At 41.1% G+C, this 27727-nt stretch overlaps 1 protein-coding gene across 8 annotated transcripts in view; it reads right to left on the bottom strand.

Moving 5' to 3' along the window:
- The window catches only part of SGMS1 (sphingomyelin synthase 1), a 281456-nt gene that overhangs the window by 227732 nt on the left and 25997 nt on the right, over positions 1-27727 (bottom strand). For all 8 annotated transcript variants that reach the window (XM_080642210.1, XM_080642215.1, XM_080642214.1 and 5 more), the window contains exon 2: positions 1341-1434. The gene's annotated coding sequence lies outside the window, so the exon portion shown is untranslated. The remainder of the gene's footprint in view (positions 1-1340; positions 1435-27727) is intronic.

Genomic DNA, 27727 nt, shown 5'->3' with positions numbered 1-27727 from the left:
CCATATCTAAGTGGTCCAGGGCCAGAGAGCCAGTTGAAGGCCCCAGACAGGGCCCCACGTCCTTCCCCTTGACCACGTCCTTCAAGCCTTCTGCTTCATGGGGAGCCCCACTCAATTCCTCCTTGTCTTTTCCAAGTATAACCAGAGAGAGGCCAAAGGGCAAAACACACACTAGATCGTTCTGAGATGCCTGCAATTGCAGTCACAGTTCTTCAGAATGGCAGTGTCTTTTGAAGGAACTTTACTGCTGTCACTACCTCTGTCTTCTAAATGAGACAAGAGACTATAAGAAGTCTCTGCTGCCGTAAATGGCTCGTTTACATGGACTTCTTTTAAAATGATGTCCTAAATGGGCAGGTCTAGTTTATAAACATCTATGAAGGAATGCTTAGATGTTCAGGGACTACTTTGAGGAAGATGCCATAAATAAAATGTAATGAAGATTAGAAGGCAGGACAGCTGAAATCCCTCCTGCAAGAACCACAGAGCTGTACTAACTGATTGTGTAATGGGCCATAATGGATAATGTATAATAATCTACAATTATAATCATAGCTGAACACATCTTTAAGATTTTATGTAAAGTCTCAATGCAGGGAGTCAAATTATGGGCTGAGAATCATTTTTTGATCACTCTAATGTTGATTTTAATATAATCACTCATATTCTTTATACATTCTAATAATTTCAGGTTAAAAAATCAATTAAGACCTTTGATCACATTAGATTGCAGAGACTGTAAATGCTGATCAGGAAGAAGCAGGAGTGGTAATCAGATCCACTGACCCAACAATAGACATCACCACAGTGGGCAGATGGGCGGATTAGAGGGAGTGAAGAAAGCACAGTGATCCCCTTCTGTACAGGCCCATGTGTGGTACAAATTCAATCCTCCATGTTCAAATGTTTTTCAGAACAAACAAACTCATACTGCATATCTGTCTGTTAAATAAACCACTGTTTAAAGCTTTTTTTTAAATCTGACTTTATTTATATCAGCTATTATACCTTTTAATAGAAAATTATAACTTCACTTAATTAAATTATTCTATGTCACAGAGTTTATAAATGTTCTAAAATGGCTCTCAGGGAAGAATATCCTTATTTTTAAGAGTCTCATTCTCAAGAATTTAGGATAATGTGTCATGATGGCTGTAAAATGCACGTTTCACAGAAAAATACACACACACACACACACACACACACACACACACGTGGCAAAATGCCAACAACTGTTAAATGTAGGCAGTGCATACATAAGAATTCCTGCACATTCTTTTAACTCTTCAGGATGTCTGAAAATTTTTATAATAAAAAGTTGCACAGAAATGTCTACTCACCTTTCAAGAGGAGGCCGTCTTCTTTCTCCTAATCAAAAATGAATGATAACTATGCCCAAAGGCACACTCAGGGGTCGTTCATGCTGCCCTCACCCTGCAAGAATAAGCAAAATAACTTGTTATCACCAAAGATTTGCATATTAATGCTACTTCACCTGAGAACATATTCTTAATATAATGGCAAGTCTCTATATTAAAACACTGCTGCAACTACTTGTTTTTAGCAAGGAAAAAAGTGAAAAGAGAAAAGAATGATCCCATCACATACTGAATGTAGGGAACTGTTAACCTCACCCATCCTGCAAATGTCTGGAACAAAGGAATTCCTCAGTAAGTTTCTTTTAATTCACATCGATTTCAGGGCAGTAGTCCAAACTCCATTCAAACAAAAACTGGAGCTTCAAGGACCTGAGCTTTGCTCTGGATTTCTGAGACCACACCTAGAAGGCATCCAAGGATGCTCTCAGAACCACATCAGAACCGCTGATCCCCCTGGAGTCCTTTCAGGCAAAGGTATTTGGACCCAATCTACTACGTACTCAGCTATGGAACATGCTATGGGGCACAGTGGTATGTGGCCTGCAAGTCATATTCCTGCTGCCACACCTTACATTTCAGCATTATCTCTTTTTTTTTTTTAAATATATTTTATTGATATTTCACAGAGAGGAAGGGAGAGGGATAGAGAGCTAGAAACATCGATGAGAGAGAAACATCGATCAGCTGCCTCCTGCACACTTCCCACTGGGGGTGTGCCTGCAACCAAGGTACATGCCCTTGACCAGAATCGAACCCGGGACCTTTCAGTCCGCAGGCCGACGCTCTATCCACTGAGCCAAACTGGTTTCGGTGACATTTCAGCATTATCTCTTACAATGGGCCCTCCCCCACAGCCCTGTGAGGTAAGTAGAGTTTACTGATTCCATTTTCCAGAGGAGGCACCTATGTGTCAGAGAAAATGGACGACAAGAACATTCAACTAGAAAATATCAGAAATGAAATTTCAACTTAGGTCTTCTGACCCTAAGCTCGCCATACAGGTCATCCCTACTCCTTCTCACTCCCCCTCAATACCATGCTCTCCTAAAAGCCAACCTCCAAGCAAAATGGACAAACAGCACATTCACCTGCCAGTGGGGGGTGGAGATGACAGTTTGTTCCCTGATAGTATATATAAATAATCATTCTTAACAGTGCCCTTGGTACTATAATTTATGATTATCAATTACTACAATTACTATTAGTAATTATAGTTTCCTTTTAAACACAATAACCCTATTTTTTACATTACACATACACACACACACACAAATAATTTTCCCCCTCCTTTCTCAAGAAAGCACATTGTTGGCCAATCAGAGTAAAACCAGCATCACATGGCACCCTTGGTGATTTTTATCTTTGCCACAACAAAAGGCAATAACTTGCCATTTAATTTTTTGTAAAATGCAAAATACAATTTATATATATAAAACCCTAATATGCAAATAGACCAAACGGCGGAACAACCCAACAACCAAACAACTGGTCGCTATGACATGCGCTGACCACCCGGGGGCACGCGTGGAACATGGCGGGCTTCAGCCACAGTGGGATGGTGGAGCAGGTGAGCAGGGGCGCCAGACCAAGAGGGCACCGGTCGCTGAAAATTCTTTGCTCCAGCATGCCATGGTCCCGCCCAACGCTCGCACCCGCTGCCAGTGCCCGGCGCTGGTCCCGATCACTCAGTGCCATTAGGGGGTGCAAGTGGCAGCTGCTGGCTCCGATGGCCCCTGAGGGCTTCTCCACCTCCCTCTGCTCCTGAGGGGCAATCAGGGCAGAGGCCATCGCTCGCACCTGCTGACAGCCCCAGCCCTGCTCACACCTGCTGCTGGCACCAGCCCCAATTGCTCTGCGCCATCAGCGGGTGCAAGCGGGGCCAGCGCCGTCAGCACATGGGAGCAGTAGCGGCAGAAGCAGGGCTGCCAGGAGACAGGGGACAGGGGCCACCGCAGGAGGGGTCGGGTGGGGCACAGAGGATGGGCCAAGACCCACCCCTGTGCCCACTGCAGCCTCACGGCCCACAGTTCTTTCAAGGTGCATGAATTCCTGCACTGGGCCCCTAGTGTAATATAATGGCATAGATACTGCTCTAATAAAGATGGAAGCAGCACCAAAACAACTACAGCTGGGGAGAATGTAGTATCCCTATATGATGGCCTAACGTGCCTTTCATCTGTTGGTCACCAAAATTCTGCAAGCACAGAGGGTTAGAGGTATCAGTGTCTAACCTCCACCTGTGAAGGTGCTGGCACACATGAGCCTGAGGAAAGCTGGCCAGGGAACCCCGCACCTGGCTTGCAGGCCTGTCTCTTCCATCCTCCGCATGAGTAAAACTCCAGGGAACCTCTGCAAGCACCTCCTGGCCTGGGGGCTGGAACACCTGCTCACAAGGACACTGAGACCCACAAAGGAGATAAGATGTGGCTCCAGGAAACTCACCAAGAAGTTATGCCAGGAGCTACACAAAACCAAGGGAGAAACATGATATACCTTTGGAAACATCAATTTTACTCAAAGTTTTGGTGATGATAAGGAAATGAACCAGTAATTTAAATTTGTTAATAGTAAATCAAATATGCCTTGTGGCTTGGCATGCATTTTTAACTAAAACTCCTTACATGCCTAATTCATTTCCGGCCATACCCTTACATGTGGGGGAAGGGGATGAGGATGGACTCTCTCCTTTATCATTAAAGGTGGCCTTGGGTGAACGCGTGAAGTTGGTAGGGATTTTATATCACAGTGAGCCCAGGAAGCTACCAATGGCCCTTGGTCTAAAGAATTCTCTTCAAAATCAGGGATCCCAGATTTCTGCGAGATCTAGGTCAGGCAGACTGAAGGCGAGGCACACATACATAGTCCCCTCTCTACACCACACATCATGGTGTAGGTATTCCGGAAGTTCCTCTCTTCACTGCCCTTCCCACCAGCTTCCTGGCCCCACCACACTCCTGCCCTCAGTTACCCAGTTTACATCACTGACTTTCTTCAACTCCATTCTGACTGCTGACACATTCAGCACTTACTGCAATTTTCATTTACATGGATGCTGCATCATTACTAAAGAAAAATAAGCTTACCAGTTAAGTTTGCCTCTAAATACTTTTTATTGTAAAATATATTAAAAAGTGCATAACCGTGGTAGCCAGCTCCCAAGGGGGCCCCCAATGATCCCACCTCCAACATTCATGCTCTTGTGTGGACCCCTCCCAAAATGAATAGGCTGGCGTGAATAGCCAATAGGATGCTGGGGAAATGATAGAGTGTGACTCAAAGGCTCGGTGAAAGAGCAGCTTCCCTCTCTCTCTATCTTGGGAGGAAAGCTGGCTGCTGTTTCCTGCATTCTCAAGTGCTCTAAAGACAAGCCCATGTGCTGAGGAACCGAGCCTCCTGCAACAGCCAAGGGAGGTCGCCTTCTTAGGAGCACAACCTCCATCCCAGCCAAGCCTTCAGAGGATGGCTACTGCAGCTATCTGGACTGCAACGCCATTGGAGACCCCAAATTACAACCACCCAGCTAAGCTGCTCCAGACTTCCTGACCCACACAGAAACTGTTTGAGATCACAAATGTAACTGTGTTTTAAACTGCTAGTTATATATATAATACAACATGTCAGATTAAAGAACAATAAAATATACCCCATGTACCTAATACCCAGTTTATGTTGCTGGGGTTTGGGTTGGTTGTTTGTTTTTTAGAAGACCTATGTGCCCCTTTCTGATCACCTCTGCCTCTCTACGCCCCTTGCCCCGCCTCCCTGCACAGATAACCACCAGCCTGAATTCTGAGTTAATTATTCCTTTGTCCCTCTCTGTAATTTTACCACATATGTATTCTCAATACACGGTTGCATTTTACCTGGTTGTAAGGCTAATATAAATGAAACAGACTATGCATTTTCTTCTAATACTTGCCTCTAAAGAGTTTGAGATTCATCCCTGTTGACTCCTGTGGCTGTAGTAGATTTTTCACCACTATTTCTCACTGTATGAACATATCCACAATTTACTGCTCTATTCTACTGCTGAGGATCATCTGGGAAGTTTTCAGTTTTTTGCTGTATGAATAATGCTGCCATTTACATTCTAGTGCTCCTCGCCAGCAAGTTCCTCCAAAGGCACACACCTAGGAGAGGGGAGCTGGGCTTGGGATTGCAATGCTCAACTCTCCTAAGGAGTGTCCAACCGTCTTCCGAAGTGGTTGTGTACAACTGACTCTTAAGCTGCCTTTCTAATCTCTCTCCAAGTAAGAGGCGTGTCTGTTTTGCTAATTACCAGTAAAGCTTTCAATCAACAAAGGGAAAGCTTTTCCTATTTGCAGCATCACTACTGCAAATAAATAGTGCTCCAGAGCAGTGACCCAGACAGCTGGAATAGATTAGTCACAGGACATCAGTACAGACTTCAGAATAATGATGCAGACCCGGCCAGCACCACACACTGCCCACAGGGACAAGTCAAATTGGATTTCTAGACTGACGTTAAATTCAGACTGCTTTCCTCCCAGTGGACTCACTGCCATGATCCCATCTTATTATTGTTATCTCGGAGGGGGGGAAATTAACTCGCATGCAACCTGGCCAAGCTAAGATTAAAGCAAGAAAGTCAAATTACTTCAATGAAATTGTGTGTGTTTTTTAACAGAGAGCTGGTTATGTTTTTTATGTTTTCATCTATAAGATGAGATTTTTATTTACTATATCTAATTTTATGTGTAGTAATTCTACAAAAAGTATGTGTTCTCTACACAAATAGGTGTTTTTTTATATTTAGTTCATTCAATTTCTTAAGTGGCAAAAGTAATATTTATGATAATGTATCTGTATTTCAAGTAAAAACAATATCAAACATTATGTGGCATTAAATACAAAAAAATAATAAATTATTTCAATTAAGCAGGAAGTCAGACATCCCTCGAGGGGTCTCAGATTGGAGAGGGTGCAGGCTGGGCTGAGGGACACCTCTCCCCCCATGCACAAATTTTGTGCACTGGGCCTCTAGTAGGCAATAAAATAAAATGGTGGAGATCCCACTTAAACCTTGTAGAGTTCATGCTCTTTCTACAGTGGGCCTTCTGGACCAAATAAAAGTATCCCATCTGAGGATGTGTGGTAGGCAAGTTTGACCTTAGGTCCTAGAAAAGGCCCTCTGAGGGAAACAGATGCCACACTGGGAGATGGTGTGCTGGCCTTCCTGGTGAGCAGCAGTGGCACCTGCCATCCCTCCGTGACAGGCAGAGGTGGGTGCCAATGAGACCAGCAGGCACAGTCGGAAAACCAGGGCCCACTACCACCTCCTCATGGGGGTTACACTGGGCAGGTCAAATGGCCTCTCCATACAATGTTTTCATCTGTAAAGTGGGGCTTTTTCTTTTCATTTTCATTGAATTTATTGGGGTGACATTGGTTAATAAAATTATATAGGTTTCAGGTATACAATTCTATAATACATCATCTTTATACTGTATTGTGTGTTCACCACTCCAAGTCAAGTCTCCTTTCATCACCATGTAAAATGGGGCTTTTATTTCAAGGAGTTGTTGTGAGGATTTAAGAGACTAACACATAAAGGGGCCTGGCACACAGTAGGCACCCGACAAAGGCTTAACAACTGAAGAAGTGAAAATGTGCTCTAGCTACCTAATAGGAAAAAGCAAGGAGCCCATTTTAGCGATAATACCCTTGCTTCCACAAACAAAGCCTCATACTCCATGATGGATGACTTTACAATTTGTAAAAGGTCATCTTTGTATCATGATTTTTTAAACTAATATTATGATTTCCTCTTTCTGTCCTACCCTAACTAGAACAACCCTTGCCAACTAGATCAACCCTTTATGACTTTAGTAAAAGAAAGACATCCTTTACATGAATACAGGAGCTGGAATGCACTCCAAGTAAAACATTTGGTTCATTTAACTTCTCTGTTACTGACTTTAGAAAATCTTAAACATTCACTTCAAACAGCCACATCTCTTCAAAGTATTCCCAGTTTCTTAGAAATCACCCCAAATTACCTAGCCAATACAAAAAACAAACAAAAAAAACTTGATTAAATTACTAGTAAATGACAAAAATAATTTCAGCAACACTTCATACACCAGTGCAATGAGAGATAAGGTTCCCCTATCGTAGCCCTTTTGCCATACCTAAGATTAGGTATTTAAAATACACAATGTGATCTTAGAGACAGACCACTCAGCAATCTCCACAGTAAGTGGTCCTTTTTGCATTTACAGGAGGGACACAGGAGCAGTAGTAACTGCAGCATTGCAGGTCTGCTTTGCAAAATTGGTTCAATCCCATCTTTCTAGACCAGTGGTCGGCAAACTGCGGCTCGCGAGCCACATGCGGCTCATGAGCCGCGGTTTGCCGCTCTGTTGACTAATGAGTTTGCCGACCACTGTCATATACTACCCTTTACCTCTTTGCACACAATATGCCACAATTGCCTAATCCTCACAGCTTCCAACTACACGGTAACATTTAGTCTAGTCCAGTGGTCGGCAAACTCATTAGTCAACAGAGAGGCAAACCGCGGCGTGCGAGCCGCATGTGGCTCACGAGCCGCGGTTTGCCAACCACTGTTCTAGACCAAATGATGCAACCAATGAGCTACAAAGAGAAAAGAGAGAAACATGTTCGTTAAAAGAAAAAATGCTGACTCTTTTGTTGGTTCTAATATTTGACCCAGAGTGAGGTAGCAGACCCACCAAAGGGCAATTTTCCAGAGGGAGGTAGCCAGTGAGGGGCTGTTCAGAAATAGCCTCAGTAAAGTCTGAGGTGTTTAAAGAGAACAGGAGCAGCCACTGCTGATGGCTTATCAGTAAATAGCATAGACCAGACCTTCTGCTGAGCATGTCTCCTAAATTCTTCTTTAAAATCCTCATTCAATAACCTTCAGAGAAAATATTATATATAATCCCAATTTAATAGGTAAGAAAAGTGACTCAGAGATTAAATGACTTGCCTAAAGTCACAGAACTAGTAAGTGGGTATAATAACTGGCTCACAGCATATGGGAGGTAATCAATAAATATCTGTTGAACATGGGGTCTTTACTTCTCCTACATAGAGAGAGAAAACACTATTTATCTCCTGAGAATTTTATAAGGATAAAGTGAGATTGTATATATAAAGTTCCTAGTACAGTGCCTTGACCTCTGGAATACACTGTGGTACGTGGACAACAACATTAATATAAAAAGCTAAGTACAATAACCACCTGGAATAGGGTTATGATAATGACAATGGGTATAACAAACATCACAACGGATAGAAGATATGCAGATATACATAATAGGTAATAAGCAACTGAGTGACAATAAGCAATTGAAAAGATGCTCAACATCATTAGGGAAATGCAAATTAAAATCACAATGAGATACCATTTCACACTCATCAGAATGGCTAAATTTTAAAAATTGACAATATGAAATGATAGCTAAGATGCAGAGCAACTAAGATTGTCACACATTGCTGGTGAGAATGCAATAGGTAAACAAACTATGGTATATCCATACAGTGGACTACTACTTAGTAATAAAAAGGGACAAATTATAGATACACACAACATGGATGAATCTCAAATGCATTATGCAAAATGAAAGAGGCTATCTGAAGAGGGTATAGTCTATGTAATCCCACTTATTCTGGAAAAAAATAAACCTACAGCAACAGAGAAAAGATCAGTGTTGCCAGGAGTTCGATAACAAAGAGGCAGCACCAGGGAATTTGAGGGGTGATGAATTGTTCTGCCTGCAGTTTACAGTGATAATCATATGAATCAGTGCATGTGTTAAAACTCAGAACTATATGCTCAAAAAAATGTATTTTATTGTTGGTAATTTAATTATCAAAAAATAAAAATTTTAAACCCTAGAAGAATTGGAAGGTCTTGGTGAATGCAAAGTTGACAATTGTATGTGGGGAAGGAGGTGACGTGTGAGGGTCAAACAGCTCTGAAGTTTCATGCCAAGGAAATATGGTTCAGGAGACCAGGAAGAGCCTGTGTGGGCGCAACACAGAGGCTCTGAGAGGTCACAGAGGGTCAAGAACTTGATTTCTGGCCTGATTTCACCAAATGATGACTCTGTGGAATTACACAAGCCACATTACCCCCCTGAGCCATAGTTTAGTTAATTCTAAAGTGAGACAATGAAGCAAATGATCAGGAAGGTCCTTCCCCACTACAAACATTCTAAGGACAATTTCCTTTTAAGTTATTGAGTCTGGGAAAACAGTAGGACAAATAAGTAGAAATACCGGGAATATGGAAAAACACCTATGCATCCACACAAATGCCACCAGGGTACAAAATGAAGTGAAAACCATTGACGTGTGTGGATGGCAGAGTGAGGGAAGTGCCACCTTCTAGCATAATAGAAACCAAGAAAACTGCAGTTTCATTGGGGTAGAGGGGAAGGGCTGGAAAAAACTCAAAGACCAAAGAGTCAAGATGAATGAGGATGGATAAAACAAGACTAGCAACGAGCCAGCAATTCCACTTCTGGTCATTTTTTCAAAGAAATCCAAAACACTAATTTGAAAAAATATGCATCCCTATGTTCACTGCAGCACTATTTACAATAGCCAAGATATGGAAGCAACCTAAGTGTCCATCAATAGATGAATGAATAAAGAAGAGGTGGTACGTATATACAATGGAATTACTCGGCTCTAAAAAGGAATGAAATCTTACCATTGTGACAACATGGATGGACCTAAAGGGTATTATGCTAAGTGAAATAATGCAGACATACAAAAACAAATACCATATGATTTCACTTATATGTGGAATCTAAAAAAAAAAACACACAAAATAAATAAAACAGAAACTAATAGATATAGAGAAAAAACTGATGGTTATCAGATGAAAGGGGAGTTGAGAAGATGGGTGAGAAAGGGGAAGAGAGGAAAAAGTACACATTGGCAGTTACAAAATAATCATGGGGATATAGTCAATAATATTGCAATAACTATGTATGGTGTTAGGTGGGTACTATACTTATTGGGGTGGTCACTTCGTAAGTTATATAAATGTCTCATCACTATGTTATACACCTGAAACTCATATAACATTTTATTTCAACTGTAATTTTTTTAAAAAATTTTATACAACAGATAACACATATTTCAGAGATCAACAGAGTGAGTGACTGCCCAAAAAAGTAAAAAAGACTACCATCAAACTTTGCATGCTGTCTGAGTACATCTTGACTGTATCCTAGTTGTTTTGTCCTTGCATTTTCACTCTCACTCTGCCTTCATCTTTGCTGTTAGAAGCCTAGAATTTAATAAAACATGTAGGCGTAGTTTCCCTGCAGCAGCCTACTTCAAAGGCTGCAATTTTCAAAATTTAGAATTTCCTGGAAATTAAGAATATGACTATTGAGTGCCGGTGAGCCATTTCTGCAACAACTCCAGAATTCTGGAATGGAAACATTTTATTTTTAAAGGATTTAATAGAATGTAAAGAATACAACTTAAGGATTAAGATTTTATTGTCACTTTATTAGTTTGTGAAGCAGAAAAATAGCTTGAAGTCAATAATATTCCCAAACTGACCAACTGAAATGGGACAAATCCTGTCCAGAGCAAGCCCCAGAATACCACTTAATGGGCTTCAACTCTTTTAGCCAAATGAATCCAGGGAGACATACCACTCTGAGCATTTAACCAGAACTGAAGGAAGATTAGGGAAATGAAGTTAAAAAGTATACCTGTGTGGACCCTGGGAAAGACGATACCTACCAAGGACTCCTGGTGGCTAACTGGGCTCGAATTTAAAAGGAAATCCTAGCAACCATTTTTACCAGTAAACATGGGCCTCTCATGCAAACTGCACATCAGGGAGAAGCCTGCACTGAACTAACTGCCTGTCTGCACTGTTTTCCTGCTATCTAAGCCAGGCCTTATACAGGATTTCCTGGAATCCTATTTCAACCAGTAGGACTAAGGCTTCCCCATCCAACCAGAGATGCACAGTTTTATTCCCCTTAACACCTTCACTGACCAATCAGAGTGACACCATTCTGACCAATCAGAATGCTTTTTGCTTTTTGCACCAAACTGCATGATGATAGACCAATCAGGGACAATTCTTTCTATATAAGTCAGCTTCTGCCCTAGCCAGTGGCTCAGCTCCAGTCTTGGTGTTTCAGTTGAGTGTCTTCTGGTATACTGATGGTGGTGGGTTTGATTCCCCGTCAGGGCACATACAGAAGTCAAACAATTAATGTTTCTCTCTTACATCGATGTTTCTCTCTCTCTCTCTTTCCTCCTTTTTCTCTCTCTAAAATCAATGAAATAAATATATCATTGGGTGAGGATTTTAAAAAATTAAAAATATCTAAGTTGGCTCCTCTCTGGCTCCGGGAGTGCACCTTCCCTTTCCACCAAAGACTGAAGACTGCATTTCTCCAACGGGTGCTGGAACTGAAACACCAAGACTGGAGCTGGAGCTGAAACACCAAAGACAAAACACCCAAGAGGTCTTGCTAGACCAGAGCAGAGCATGTGAAGCAGAGCAGGCAGAGCAGAGCTGTCTAGCCAGAGAGGGGCCTCACCCCAGAACTGCCTCACAGCCATGCTGCCCTAGGCCGTGGCTCAATCACAGTTGAGCTTTTTGCACTGAATAGTTTCCTTCTTCACCACACCCCAAATTGGGAATTCCTGGTGGCACGGAATTGGCACCAATGACCATCAATTGACCCTTGCAAGCAAAGTTAATAGGCAGAAAACTTTTCCAACATCACTTCTTCCGTCTTTTTTGGTGATTAAATGTGAAAACATCAATATGATATATCCTGGTTCTGCTGGTTATGAAGAGAGAGAAAGAGCAGACGACTTCACCTCAAAGCTCAATCTCTTTACCACCACCAACTCACTCACTTTGGGCAAATTTCTTCACTCCTTATCTTCCTCTCTGCATCTATAAAATGGAGATAATCATTACTCCCATCTACACTCAGGCTACCACTGCCCCGGCCGGATTAGATCATGCCTGTAGAGGCATTTATGGAGAATACAAATAAAAAGACAAATACAAGATGTTATTGCTGCTATTCTGTATGAAGGGGGGAGAATGTATTATATGTGTATTTCAAACACATACAATCACATCCCAACTGTCTCTTTCAAGTCAACCATATGCTTCTCTTCAACCACAGCTGGGCTGCTGAGCAGATGCTGGAATGGGTACAGCAGAAAGGTGGTGAGAAAAAAAATATGTCTCTCCTCCTGGTCCTGAGATGATTTAAAAAAATAATAATTTCTTATGCACTTATATTCTACTAATCTTTTATGAGAGCCTCCTGTGTGTCAGACACCATGCTAGGCACTAAAAACACACACACAAAAAAAAAACAGCCTCTCTAGCATGTTCACTCTGGAAACAATTAAGTCGCCAATCACAACCCAGCGTGCATGGCATTATCTAGGCAGACACAGGGGAAACATTCAACCCAGATGGCTGGGTGGGTTAGGACGGTGATGCTCCTCAGAGGAGATGCTGCTTGAGTCCAGATTGAAAGATGAGAATAAATTAGATGAGTGAAGCAGGGAAAAGGCATTCTAAGCGGACAAAAGTTGTGGAAGCAAAGAACCACGAGGGAAGGGAAAGGGTGGCTGAAAAGGATAAGAAGAGACAAACGATGGAGGCTCATGTGTTCACCTAGGCACTCAGGCTTTCTCCTAGGGACAACAGAAACCACAGACATATTTAAGCAGGACTAACATGATTACCCGTGCAGTTAGGAAGAGGATTGTAACAACAGCTGGGAGAATAGAATGAAGACAGACAAAGTGGATAGCTATGTAGAAATCCAGGAAGGAAGTGATGGGGGCTTAAGAATATGGATGAATGCAAGAGATGATAAAGAGGTAAAATGGCCCGGCTGGTGTTGCTCAGTGGCTGAGCATCGTCCTATGCACCAAAAGGTCATCAGTTTGATTCTTGGTTTCAGGCTTGTTCCCCAATAGGGGGCATGCAGGAGGCAGACAATCAATGACTCTCTCTCATCATTGATATTTCTATATCTCTTCCCTTCTCCCTCTCTGAAATCAATAAAAATATATATTTTTAAAAAGAGGTAAGATGACCTTACTTAGATAACTGGAAGGATATAGGGGTAGAGGGAAAGGAGTTGTGGATGAGTCCCTGGTTCTTTCTGTCTTGATGACTGAGAAGAGGATGGTCTTTTACAAAATACTAGAGAAAGTATAGATTTGGCAGGCAAGATGAATTCACTCTGTACATGACTTCATGTATAGAAGGTCACTCTGTACATTTGTGACCAACTAAACTATCACCCTTCTCATCATTTAGCTATTCCAAATTCCCACAGGCAAGAGGACCTCTTAAAACAGAATGGGGCCTAGCAGGTTTGGCTCAGTGGATAGAGTGTTGGCCTGTGGACCGAAGGGTACCAGGTTCGATTCCAGTCAAGGGCATATGCTTGGGTTTCAGGCTCAGTCCAACGTACAGGAGACAGCCAATCAATGATTCCCTCTCATCATTGATGTTTCTATTTCTCTCTTCCTCTTCCTTCCTCTCTGAAATCAATAAAAATATTTTTTTTAAATAAAGCTATCAAGAATTATTTAAAACACACACACACACACACACACACACACACACACACACACACACACACACACAGAATGGGATGTCTAGGCAAAAACTCACTTCCATGATCTTAACTTCTCAGTGGCCAAAGTGAGAACGGCCCTCACATGAAAGAGGGTAGGTGTCTTACCCCAGACCAATGCAGCCAGAAAAAAGAGGGAACTTTAATCCAGGATGGTATGCTTTTCATCTAGTATGCTATACTGCTCCATTAAAGGCCTAGTACTATTAGTAATATGTAATAAGGACTTGATAATCTTGGTCTCTGTCCACTTTATTCTTCTTTTGTGACTTCTTTCTGAGAACAGAGTCCCAGCCACCCTGACCTACCTAGTTTCAATCCCCAGAAACATGATTCCCACTGCTGAGCTCTGGCTCAACTGTCCTGGTACACTACAAAGCTCTGCCCCATCACTGCTTCTTAAAGTTCATTCCAACAGCTACTTCTGATAACCAGCCACTCCAGCTCTGCAAATGCAGGAAGAATATTCTGGTTTCTATAGAAGCTATTTCTGAATTCATTTGTCCTACCTTATATCATGGCATGAAAAGTTCCTTAACTCAAGGGCAGTCTTTATTTAGCTTATTTGTATCAGCTAAACTTAGTATGATACTTCTCCCACCTCAATGGCTTGCTTCCTGTGACAGTGTTAGCTCTTGGAAGAATGGAGGCCGAGGCCGCTGGTGATGGATACAAGCACTATCCTAGGCATGAGAGAGCAGTGAATCAGACAGCAAGGCCCCTCATCTTAGATTCCAGTGAAGTTGGATATTTTATATATAAAATATAAACACACATATATAAAACACACATACCAAACACACAAAATGTATGTTAAAACTGGGGTCTGGAGAGGAGGGAATAATGGCGGCGGAATAGACAGACGTGTTCCGAGCCTTGTCCCAGAGCAGAAAGAAAGAACAGCTGAGGGTCGCGCAAGGAGTGTTTGTTGGCTGGTTGGGAGACAGCTGAATTCCAGAAGGAGGTGGGGGACTGCTGAACGGGGTTCCCCTGACCTGGCAGCACGAACTGCGGCTGGGTCCCCTCCCGGAGCTGCGGGCTTGGACGCGGAGTCTGCGCCATCTTGATCCGGAAAGTGGAGCTTATCTGAAGCCTGAGAATCCACAACGGCGGCACCCCAGGAACAGCTGCGAGCCCCAGAACAACGCTCCCCAACTGGCGCAAGCACACGGGTTCAGAGAAGCTCTACACTCCACTACGGAAAGGTCAGATTTCGCCTGGGATAAGGTGAGGTCTCTGGTCCCGGCGGGAGAGAGGAACGCGCGTTTTGCGGGAGCTGGAGGACCAGGGAAGTCTGTGCCTAGAAAAATCCGTGGCTGTAGGGGCTGGCGTGATCTGTGACTGTGGAAAGGGGTCCTCAGAGCTGCTAAGAGAAGGGCACTCTAAAAAGCAACCCATTTTGATCTGAAGTGCAGGGACACCCTAAGAATTTCAGGCAGTCCAGACTTACGCGCAGCCCGTGCGCTCCCTGGGTGCCTGGGCTTACTCGCAGTCCCGGAATTCGCACACTTGGGCTTTTTCCTCTTCAAATCCTTGCATCTGATTACTAAGCCCAATACATAGGATCACCCAGTTGGGGACACCCTGGGAGACTGCAGGGGAAGGTTGTTTTTCTGGAACCTGGGGATCGGAGCGGGGAGTGACCATCAGAGAGCCAGCTCTGAGGCAGCCCACTCCCACAGGCCCGTGGCGAGTGCCACAGGGAAAGAAGGCTCTAACACTGCCTAGAGAGGCCATAGATAGACCCGGAAGTCAATCCAGAAACACTGCCACCCAGGGGCTGAATCACAAATTGACTCTTGTGTAATCAAAAATAAAGGAATACGAGAAATTAAGACACACCGCCTGCTTAAAATCAGGACTGGCTTACAACACCGAAGAGCAGTGGATCGCAGGGAACTGCAGTACTGCCTGGACTGAGAAACAGGCGTGCCAAACAGAAAAACAGAGGAAGTGAATGACCTTCACTACTCCACATTTTATTTTTACCTTTTATTTTTTTTATTTTTTTATTTTTTTCAAATTTTCATTTTTTGCATCTTTTAATCAAGAAACTTTTTTTTCTTTTTTCATCACTTGATTTTACCTTTTTAATGATTACATTTTTATTTTCAATCCGTATTATTACTACTGCTATTTTATCTTTTTTTTTTTTTTAAAGTGTCATTTTATTTTCTCTTCATTTTATTTTGGGATTAGGGTTCTACATTCTATTTTTTATCTTTCCTTTAGCATCGTTCTACTCTATCTCAACTCTACCTTTAGGCCATCACTCTCTTCCTAACCTCCCCCTTTTCAGTGTCCTGTTTGTCTTACCCTTTTACTGCTTTAGATTTTCCCTATTCTTTCTGTTTACCCCTTGTTAAAATTTCACCCTACTTACATATCTAATCTCCAATCCCCTGCTCCAAGTCCACATACACCTTTCCCTTCGCTGTCTGAGTTATCCATAAACTTGTCCTTATCTCTGTCCTTTTGTTGTTGTTTGCTTGAATGTAGATTATATCCAATTTTTATGCTTTTTTTGTGAGATTGTTTTGCTTATTCTTCTTTTATTTATTTTTTTGATTGTTTTGTGCTTCAGCTTTCCCTTGCCTCACTCCATATTAATTGGTGTTGTAGTTTGTACTAATCCCCAGGCACTTGTTGCTGGCATTTTCTGGGATTAGTGATTGTTCTATTGGAGTTCTATCCCCAATATATATAGTCTGTTCCCCTTTCTCTCTTAGTCAATTTCTTGTCTCTCTTACTTTTTTTTTTTTCTCTTTACTTTCCCTTTTCCCAATTTCATTTTCACACTCCTTTTTTCTTTTTTTTTTTCTTTCTTTCTTTTTTCCTCTTCTTCTTTCTCTTCTATCACCTAATTTGCCTTTCTCTGGTGGTCACCTTTATTGGAGGTTATTAATATCGTGAATACATTCCTGTTCAGTGCCTTGTGAGTTGTACCTGGTAGTGCTGTATTTTGTGCCTTTAAATCAACCCAGGAGAGAGAGAACTACATAACCAGACACCCAGAGAAGAGAGACCATGGGGAGACAAAGAAGCAGCCCGCATATGAAAGAAAAGCAGGCATCACCAGAAAAGGAAGTAAACGAAATGGAGGCAAGCAACCTTCCAGAAAAAGAATTCAGAGAAATGGTCATAAGGTGGCTGAAAAGAATGGAAGACAAATTCGACAATATGAGCAAGAACCAAGAGGAAATGAAGAAGAACCAAGAAGAAATGAAAAATGACATCGCTGCTGTAAAGAACTCAATAGAAAGCATCAAGAGTAGACTAGAAGAAGCAGAGGACCGCATCAGTGAGCTAGAAGACAAGATGGAAAAAAATACCCAAGAAAAGCAACTTCTAGAAAAAAAAATTAAAAGGCAGGAGGAGAGTCTAAGGGAACTTTGGGACAACACGAAACAAAACAACATCCGCATAATAGGGGTTCCAGAAGGAAAGGAAGCTGAGCAAGGAATAGAAAACCTCTTTGAAGAAATAATGACAGAAAATTTCCCAGATATAGGGAAGAAAAAACCCACACAAATCCAAGAAGCTCACAGAGTCCCAAGCAAAATGAACCCCAAAAGACCGACGCCAAGGCACATTATAATTAAATTGGCAAACACCAACGACAAAGTAAGAATCTTAAAAGCAGCAAGAGAGAGACAGAAAGTTACATACAAAGGAACCCCCATCAGACTAGCAACTGATTTCTCAACAGAAACTCATCAGGCCAGAAGGGAATGGAATGAAATATACAAAGTCATGCAAAGGAAGGGGCTGAATCCAAGAATACTGTACCCAGCAAGGCTGTCAATCAAAATTGAAGGTGAAATCAGGAGCTTCACAGACAAAAAAGGACTAAGGGAATTTATTACCACCAAACCAGCAATGCAAGAAATGCTAAAGGGTCTACTGTAAAAAAAAAAAAAAAAAAAAAAAGAAAGAAAGAAAGAAACAGGAAGCGAAGAAGTAACACAGGGGTAAAGAATAGGAATGGCGACAAATAAGTACCTATCAATAATAACTTTAAATGTAAATGGATTAAATGCCCCAATCAAAAGACATAGGGTAACAGATTGGATAAGAAAACACGACCCATATATCTGCTGTCTACAAGAAACCCACCTCAGAAAAAAAGACGCACACAGACTGAGGGTGAAGGGATGGAAAAAGGTTTTCCAGGCAAATGGAACTGAAAAAAAAGCTGGGGTAGCAATACTTATTTCTGACAAATTAGATCTCAAACTGAAGGACATAACAAGAGATAAGGAAGGCCATTTCATAATACTAAAGGGAGCAATCCAACAAGAAGAAATAACTCTGGTAAACATATATGCACCCAATACAGGAGCACCCAAATACATAAAAAAACTCCTGGAAGATATCAAGGGAGACATTGACAGCAATACAATCATAGTAGGAGACTTTAATACCCCACTATCACCATTGGACAAATCCTCTAAACAAAACATCAGCAAAGAAACATCAATCCTAAATGACTCACTAGACCAGATGGAATTAATTGACATCTTCAGAACATTTCACCCCAAAGCCACAGAATATACATTCTTCTCAAGCGCACATGGGTCATTTTCAAAGATAGACCATATGTTGGGACATAGGCAAAGTCTCTTCAAATTCAAGAAGATAGAAATCATATCAAGCATCTTCTCAGACCACAGTGGCATAAAACTGGAAATCAACTACAATAAAAACAACCCAAAGAAATCAAACACATGGAGACTAAACAGCATGCTATTAAACCATGACTGGGTTACCAGAGAGATCAAAGAAGAAATAAAAAACATCATGACAACAAATGACAATGAAAACACTACAATCCAAAATCTATGGGACACAGCGAAAGCAGTCTTGAGAGGGAAGTTCATAGCTCTACAAGCCTACTGCAAAAAACAAGAAACAGGGGTAATAAATTACCTAACCCAACAACTCAAAGAGTTAGAAAAAGAGCAACAAGAAAAGCCCAGTGTAAGCAGAAGGAAGGAAATAATAAAGATCAGAGCACAGATAAACGACATAGAGACCAAAGAAACAATACAAAAGATCAACAAAACCAAGAGCTGGTTCTTTGAAAGGATAAACAAGATTGATGAACCTCTAGCCAGGCTCACCAAGAAGCAAAGGGAGAGGACCCAAATAAACAAGATCAGAAATGAAAGAGGTGAAATAACAACAGATCCCGCCGAAATACAAAGGATTGTTAAAAAATACTACGAACAACTCTATTCCAACAAACTGGACAACCTGGAGGAAATGGACATATTCCTAGAAAAATATAACCTTCCAAAACTCAATCAGGAAGAATCTAAACAGCTCAACATGCCAGTAACTATGGAAGAAATTGAAGCAGTCATCAAAGAGCTTCCGGCAAACAAAAGCCCGGGGCCAGACGGCTTCACTGGAGAGTTCTACCAAACATTCAAGGAAGAACTAAAACCTATCCTCCTCAGACTATTCCAAAAAATTCAAGAGGAAGGAACACTTCCAAGCTCCTTCTATGAAGCCAGCATCACCCTAATACCAAAACCAGATAAAGACAACACAATGAAAGAGAATTACAGGCCAATATCCCTCATGAATGTAGATGCCAAAATCCTCAACAAAATTCTAGCAAATAGGATCCAGCAGTACATCAGTAAGATCATACACCATGACCAAGTAGGGTTTATCCCAGGAATGCAAGGATGGTTCAATATCCGCAAATCAATAAATGTGATACATCACATAAACAAATTGAGAGATAAAAATCACATAGTCATATCAATTGATGCAGAAAAAGCATTTGACAAAATCCAACACCCTTTCTTGATAAAAACTCTCAACAAGGTGGGAATAGAAGGATCATACCTCAACATCATAAAAGCTATATATGATAAACCCACAGCTAACATCATACTCAATGGGCAAAAACTAAAACCATTTCCCCTAAGAACAGGAACAAGACAGGGATGCCCACTCTCACCACTCCTGTTTGACATAGTACTGGAAGTATTAGCCACTGCAATTAGACAAGAAGAAGAAATAAAAGGCATCCAAATTGGAAAAGAAGAAGTAAAGCTGTCCTTATTTGCAGATGACATGATATTGTACATAAAAAACCCGAAAGACTCCATCAAAAAACTAACAGACTTAATAAATGAATTCGGCAATGTAGCAGGATACAAAATTAACACCAAGAAATCTATGGCATTTCTATACACCAACAATGAACTTACAGAAAGAGAGACTAAAAAAGCAATCCCATTTTCCATCGCACCAAAAAAATTAAGATACTTAGGAATAAACCTAACCAAGGAGGTAAAAGACCTATATGCGGAAAACTACAGGACACTGAAAAAAGAGATAGAGGAAGATGTAAACATATGGAAGAACATACCATGTTCATGGATTGGTAGAATCAACATCATTAAAATGTCCATACTACCCAAAGCAATCTATAGATTCAATGCACTCCCCATTAAAATACCAACGGCGTATTTCACAGACCTAGAAAGAACTCTCCAAAAATTCATCTGGAATAAAAAAAGACCCCGAATAGCCGCAGCAATCCTGAGAAAGAAGAATAAAGTAGGAGGGATCTCAATACCAGATTTCAAGCTGTATTACAAAGCCACTGTCATCAAAACAGCCTGGTACTGGCACAAGAACAGACATATAGATCAATGGAACAGAATAGAGAATCCAGATATCGACCCAAACCAATATGCGCATTTAATATTTGACAAAGGAGGCATGAACATACAATGGAGTCAAGACAGTCTCTTTAATAAATGGTGTTGGGAAAATTGGACAGATACATGCAAAAAAATGAAACTAGATCACCAACTTACACCATACACAAAAATAAACTCAAAATGGGTACAGGACTTAAATATAAGACGGGAAACCATAAAAATACTAGAGGAATCCACAGGCAGCAAAATCTCAGACATATGCCAAAAGAACTTTTTCAGTGATACTGCCCCTAGGGCAATGGAAGCCAAACAGAAAATAAACAAATGGGGGAGAGGGAATAATGGCGGCGGAATAGACAGACGTGTTCCGAGCCTTGTCCCGGAGCAGAAAGAAAGAACAGCTGAGGGACGCACAAGGAGTGTTTGTTGGCTGGTTGGGAGACAGCTGAATTCCAGAAGGAGGTGGGGGACTGCTGAACGGGGTTCCCCTGACCTGGCAGCACCAACTGCGGCTGGGTCCCCTCCCGGAGCTGCGGGCTTGGACGCGGAGTCTGCGCCATCTTGATCCGGAAAGTGGAGCTTATCTGAAGCCTGAGAATCCACAACGGCGGCACCCCAGGAACAGCTGCGAGCCCCAGAACAACGCTCCCCAACTGGCGCAAGCACACGGGTTCAGAGAAGCTCTACACTCCACTACGGAAAGGTCAGATTTCGCCTGGGATAAGGTGAGGTCTCTGGCCCGGCGGGAGAGAGGAACGCGCGTTTTGCGGGAGCTGGAGGACCAGGGAAGTCTGTGCCTAGAAAAATCCGTGGCTGTAGGGGCTGGCGTGATCTGTGACTGTGGAAAGGGGTCCTCAGAGCTGCTAAGAGAAGGGCACTCTAAAAAGCAACCCATTTTGATCTGAAGTGCAGGGACACCCTAAGAATTTCAGGCTGTCCAGACTTACGCGCAGCCCGTGCGCTCCCTTTGTGCCTGGGTTTACTCGCAGTCCTGGAGTTCGCACACTTGGGCTTTTTCCTCTTCAAATCCTTGCTTCTGATTACTAAGCCCAATACATAGGATCACCCAGTTGGGGACACCCTGGGAGACTGCAGGGGAAAGTTGTTTTTCTGGAACCTGGGGATCGGAGCGGGGAGTGACCATCAGAGAGTCAGCTCTGAGGCAGACCACGCCCACAGGCCGGTGGCAGTGCCACAGGGAAAGAAGGCTCTAACACTGCCTAGAGAGGCCATAGATAGACCCGGAAGTCAATCCAGAAACACTGCCACCCAGGGGCTGAATCACAAATTGACTCTTGCGTAATCAAAAATAAAGGAATATGAGAAATTAAGACACACCGCCTGCTTAAAATCAGGACTGGCTTACAACACCGAAGAGCAGTGGATCGCAGGGAACTGCAATACTGTCTGGACTGAGAAACAGGCGTGCCAAACAGAAAAACAGAGGAAGTGAATGACCTTCACTACTTCACATTTTATTTTTACCTTTTATTTTTTTATTTTTTTATTTTTTTTTTTATTTTCATTTTTTGCATCTTTTAATCAAGAAACTTTTTTTTCTTTTTTCATCACTTGATTTTACCTTTTTAATGATTACATTTTTATTTTCAATCCGTATTATTACTACTGCTATTTTATCTTTTTTTTTTTTAAAGTGTCATTTTATTTTCTCTTCATTTTATTTTGGGATTAGGGTTCTACATTCTATTTTTTATCTTTCCTTTAGCATCGTTTTACTCTATCTCAACTCTACCTTTAGGCCATCACTCTCTTCCTAACCTCCCCCTTTTCAGTGTCCTGTTTGTGTTACCCTTTTACTGCTTTAGATTTTCCCTATTCTTTCTGTTTACCCCTTGTTAAAATTTCACCCTACTTACATATCTAATCTCTAATCCCCTGCTCCAAGTCCACATACACCTCTCCCTTCGCTGTCTGAGCTATCCATAAACTTGTCCTTCTCTCTGTCCTTTTGTTGTTGTTTGCTTGAATGTAGATTATATCCAATTTTTATGCTGTTTTTGTGAGATTGTTTTGCTTATTCTTCTTTTGTTTATTTTTTTGTTTGTTTTGTGCTTCAGCTTTCCCTTGCCTCGATCCATATTAGTTGGTGTTGTAGTTTGTATTAATCCCCAGGCACTTGTTGCTGGCATTTGCTGGGATTAGTGATTGTTCTATTGGAGTTTTATCCCCAATATATATAGTCTGTTCCCCTTTCTCTCTTAGTCACTTTCTTGTCTCTCTTACTTTTTTTTTCTCTTTACTTTCCCTTTTCCCAATTTCATTTTCACACTTCTTTTTTCTTTTTTTTCTTTCTTTCTTTCTTTTTTCCTCTTCTTCTATCTCTCCTATCACCTAATTTGCCTTTCTCTGGTGGTCACCTTTATTGGAGGTTATTAATATCGTGAATACATTCCTGTTCAGTGCCTTGTGAGTTGTACCTGGTAGTGCTGTATTTTGTGCCTTTAAATCAACCCAGGAGAGAGAGAACTACATAACCAGACACCCAGAGAAGAGAGACCATGGGGAGACAAAGAAGCAGCCCGCATATGAAAGAAAAGCAGGCATCACCAGAAAAGGAAGTAAACGAAATGGAGGCAAGCAACCTTCCAGAAAAAGAATTCAGAGAAATGGTCATAAGGTGGCTGAAAAGAATGGAAGACAAATCCGACAATATGAGCAAGAACCAAGAGGAAATGAAGAAGAACCAAGAAGAAATGAAAAATGACATCGCTGCTGTAAAGAACTCAATAGAAAGCATCAAGAGTAGACTAGAAGAAGCAGAGGACCGCATCAGTGAGCTAGAAGACAAGATGGAAAAAAATACCCAAGAAAAGCAACTTCTAGAAAAAAAAATTAAAAGGCAGGAGGAGAGTCTAAGGGAACTTTGGGACAACACGAAACAAAACAACATCCGCATAATAGGGGTTCCAGAAGGAAAGGAAGCTGAGCAAGGAATAGAAAACCTCTTTGAAGAAATAATGACAGAAAATTTCCCAGATATAAGGAAGAAAAAACCCACACAAATCCAAGAAGCTCACAGAGTCCCAAGCAAAATGAACCCCAAAAGACCGACGCCAAGGCACATTATAATTAAATTGGCAAACACCAACGACAAAGTAAGAATCTTAAAAGCAGCAAGAGAGAGACAGAAAGTTACATACAAAGGAACCCCCATCAGACTAGCAACTGATTTCTCAACAGAAACTCATCAGGCCAGAAGGGAATGGAATGAAATATACAAAGTCATGCAAAGGAAGGGGCTGAATCCAAGAATACTGTACCCAGCAAGGCTGTCAATCAAAATTGAAGGTGAAATCAGGAGCTTCACAGACAAAAAAGGACTAAGGGAATTTATTACCACCAAACCAGCAATGCAAGAAATGCTAAAGGGTCTACTGTAAAAAAAAAAAAAAAAAAAAAAAAAGAAAGAAAGAAAGAAACAGGAAGCGAAGAAGTAACACAGGGGTAAAGAATAGGAATGGCGACAAATAAGTACCTATCAATAATAACTTTAAATGTAAATGGATTAAATGCCCCAATCAAAAGACATAGGGTAACAGATTGGATAAGAAAACACGACCCATATATCTGCTGTCTACAAGAAACCCACCTCAGAAAAAAAGACGCACACAGACTGAGGGTGAAGGGATGGAAAAAGGTTTTCCAGGCAAATGGAACTGAAAAAAAAGCTGGGGTAGCAATACTTATTTCTGACAAATTAGACCTCAAACTGAAGGACATAACAAGAGATAAGGAAGGCCATTTCATAATACTAAAGGGAGCAATCCAACAAGAAGAAATAACTCTGGTAAACATATATGCACCCAATACAGGAGCACCCAAATACATAAAAAAACTCCTGGAGGATATTAAGGGAGACATTGACAGCAATACAATCATAGTAGGAGACTTTAATACCCCACTATCACCATTGGACAAATCCTCTAAACAAAACATCAGCAAAGAAACATCAATCCTAAATGACTCACTAGACCAGATGGAATTAATTGACATCTTCAGAACATTTCACCCCAAAGCCACAGAATATACATTCTTCTCAAGCGCACATGGGTCATTTTCAAAGATAGACCATATGTTGGGACATAGGCAAAGTCTCTTCAAATTCAAGAAGATAGAAATCATATCAAGCATCTTCTCAGACCACAGTGGCATAAAACTGGAAATCAACTACAATAAAAACAACCCAAAGAAATCAAACACATGGAGACTAAACAGCATGCTATTAAACCATGACTGGGTTACCAGAGAGATCAAAGAAGAAATAAAAAACATCATGACAACAAATGACAATGAAAACACTACAATCCAAAATCTATGGGACACAGCGAAAGCAGTCTTGAGAGGGAAGTTCATAGCTCTACAAGCCTACTGCAAAAAACAAGAAACAGGGGTAATAAATTACCTAACCCAACAACTCAAAGAGTTAGAAAAAGAGCAACAAGAAAAGCCCAGTGTAAGCAGAAGGAAGGAAATAATAAAGATCAGAGCACAGATAAACGACATAGAGACCAAAGAAACAATACAAAAGATCAACAAAACCAAGAGCTGGTTCTTTGAAAGGATAAACAAGATTGATGAACCTCTAGCCAGGCTCACCAAGAAGCAAAGGGAGAGGACCCAAATAAACAAGATCAGAAATGAAAGAGGTGAAATAACAACAGATCCCGCCGAAATACAAAGGATTGTTAAAAAATACTACGAACAACTCTATTCCAACAAACTGGACAACCTGGAGGAAATGGACATATTCCTAGAAAAATATAACCTTCCAAAACTCAATCAGGAAGAATCTAAACAGCTCAACATGCCAGTAACTATGGAAGAAATTGAAGCAGTCATCAAAGAGCTTCCGGCAAACAAAAGCCCGGGGCCAGACGGCTTCACAGGAGAGTTCTACCAAACATTCAAGGAAGAACTAAAACCTATCCTCCTCAGACTATTCCAAAAAATTCAAGAGGAAGGAACACTTCCCAGCTCCTTCTATGAAGCCAGCATCACCCTAATACAAAAACCAGATAAAGACAACACAATGAAGGAGAATTACAGGCCAATATCCCTCATGAATGTAGATGCCAAAATCCTCAATAAAATTCTAGCAAATAGGATCCAGCAGTACATCAGAAAGATCATACACCATGACCAAGTAGGATTTATCCCAGGAATGCAAGGATGGTTCAATATCCGCAAATCAATAAATGTGATACATCACATAAACAAATTGAGAGATAAAAATCACATAGTCATATCAATTGATGCAGAAAAAGCATTTGACAAAATCCAACACCCTTTCTTGATAAAAACTCTCAACAAGGTGGGAATAGAAGGATCATACCTCAACATCATAAAAGCTATATATGATAAACCCACAGCTAACATCATACTCAATGGGCAAAAACTAAAACCATTTCCCCTAAGAACAGGAACAAGACAGGGATGCCCACTCTCACCACTCCTGTTTGACATAGTACTGGAAGTATTAGCCACTGCAATTAGACAAGAAGAAGAAATAAAAGGCATCCAAATTGGAAAAGAAGAAGTAAAGCTGTCCTTATTTGCAGATGACATGATATTGTACATAAAAAACCCGAAAGACTCCATCAAAAAACTAACAGACTTAATAAATGAATTCGGCAATGTAGCAGGATACAAAATTAACACCAAGAAATCTATGGCATTTCTATACACCAACAATGAACTTACAGAAAGAGAGACTAAAAAAGCAATCCCATTTACCATCGCACCAAAAAAATTAAGATACTTAGGAATAAACCTAACCAAGGAGGTAAAAGACCTATATGCGGAAAACTACAGGACACTGAAAAAAGAGATAGAGGAAGATGTAAACAGATGGAAGAACATACCATGTTCATGGATTGGTAGAATCAACATCATTAAAATGTCCATACTACCCAAAGCAATCTATAGATTCAATGCACTCCCCATTAAAATACCAACGGCGTATTTCACAGACCTAGAAAGAACTCTCCAAAAATTCATCTGGAATAAAAAAAGACCCCGAATAGCCACAGCAATCCTGAGAAAGAAGAATAAAGTAGGAGGGATCTCAATACCAGATTTCAAGCTGTATTACAAAGCCACTGTCATCAAAACAGCCTGGTACTGGCACAAGAACAGACATATAGATCAATGGAACAGAATAGAGAATCCAGATATCGACCCAAACCAATATGCACATTTAATATTTGACAAAGGAGGCATGAGCATACAATGGAGTCAAGACAGTCTCTTTAATAAATGGTGTTGGGAAAATTGGACAGATACATGCAAAAAAATGAAACTAGATCACCAACTTACACCATACACAAAAATAAACTCAAAATGGGTACAGGACTTAAATATAAGACGGGAAACCATAAAAATACTAGAGGAATCCACAGGCAGCAAAATCTCAGACATATGCCAAAAGAACTTTTTCAGTGATACTGCCCCTAGGGTAATGGAAGCCAAACAGAAAATAAACAAATGGGACTACATCAAAATAAAAAGCTTTTGCACAGCAAAAGAAACCATCAACAAAACAACAAGAAACCCCACTGTATGGGAGAACATATTTGCAAATGGTATCACTGATAAAGGTTTAATTTCCAACATCTACAGGCAGCTTATACAACTTAATAAAAGGAAGATAAATGATCCAATAAAAAAATGGGCAACGGACCTAAATAGAAGCTTTTCGAAAGAAGACAGAAGGAAGGCCAAGAGACACATGAAAACATGCTCAAAGTCACTAATTATCCGAGAGATGCAAATCAAAACAACAATGCGATACCATCTCACACCTGTCAGAATGGCTATCATCAACAAATCAACAAACGACAAGTGTTGGCGAGGATGCGGAGAAAAAGGAACCCTCGTGCACTGCTGGTGGGAATGCAGACTGGTGCAGCCACTGTGGAGAACAGTATGGAGTTTCCTCAAAAAACTGAAAATGGAACTCCCATTTGACCCAGTAATCCCACTCCTAGGA

Source organism: Plecotus auritus (genome assembly GCF_963455305.1).
Source record: "Plecotus auritus genome assembly, chromosome: 9".
Classification (NCBI taxonomy): domain Eukaryota; kingdom Metazoa; phylum Chordata; class Mammalia; order Chiroptera; family Vespertilionidae; genus Plecotus; species Plecotus auritus.
The sequence above is the reverse complement of the archived record's forward strand: the minus strand, read 5'-3'. Positions and strand labels throughout refer to the sequence as shown.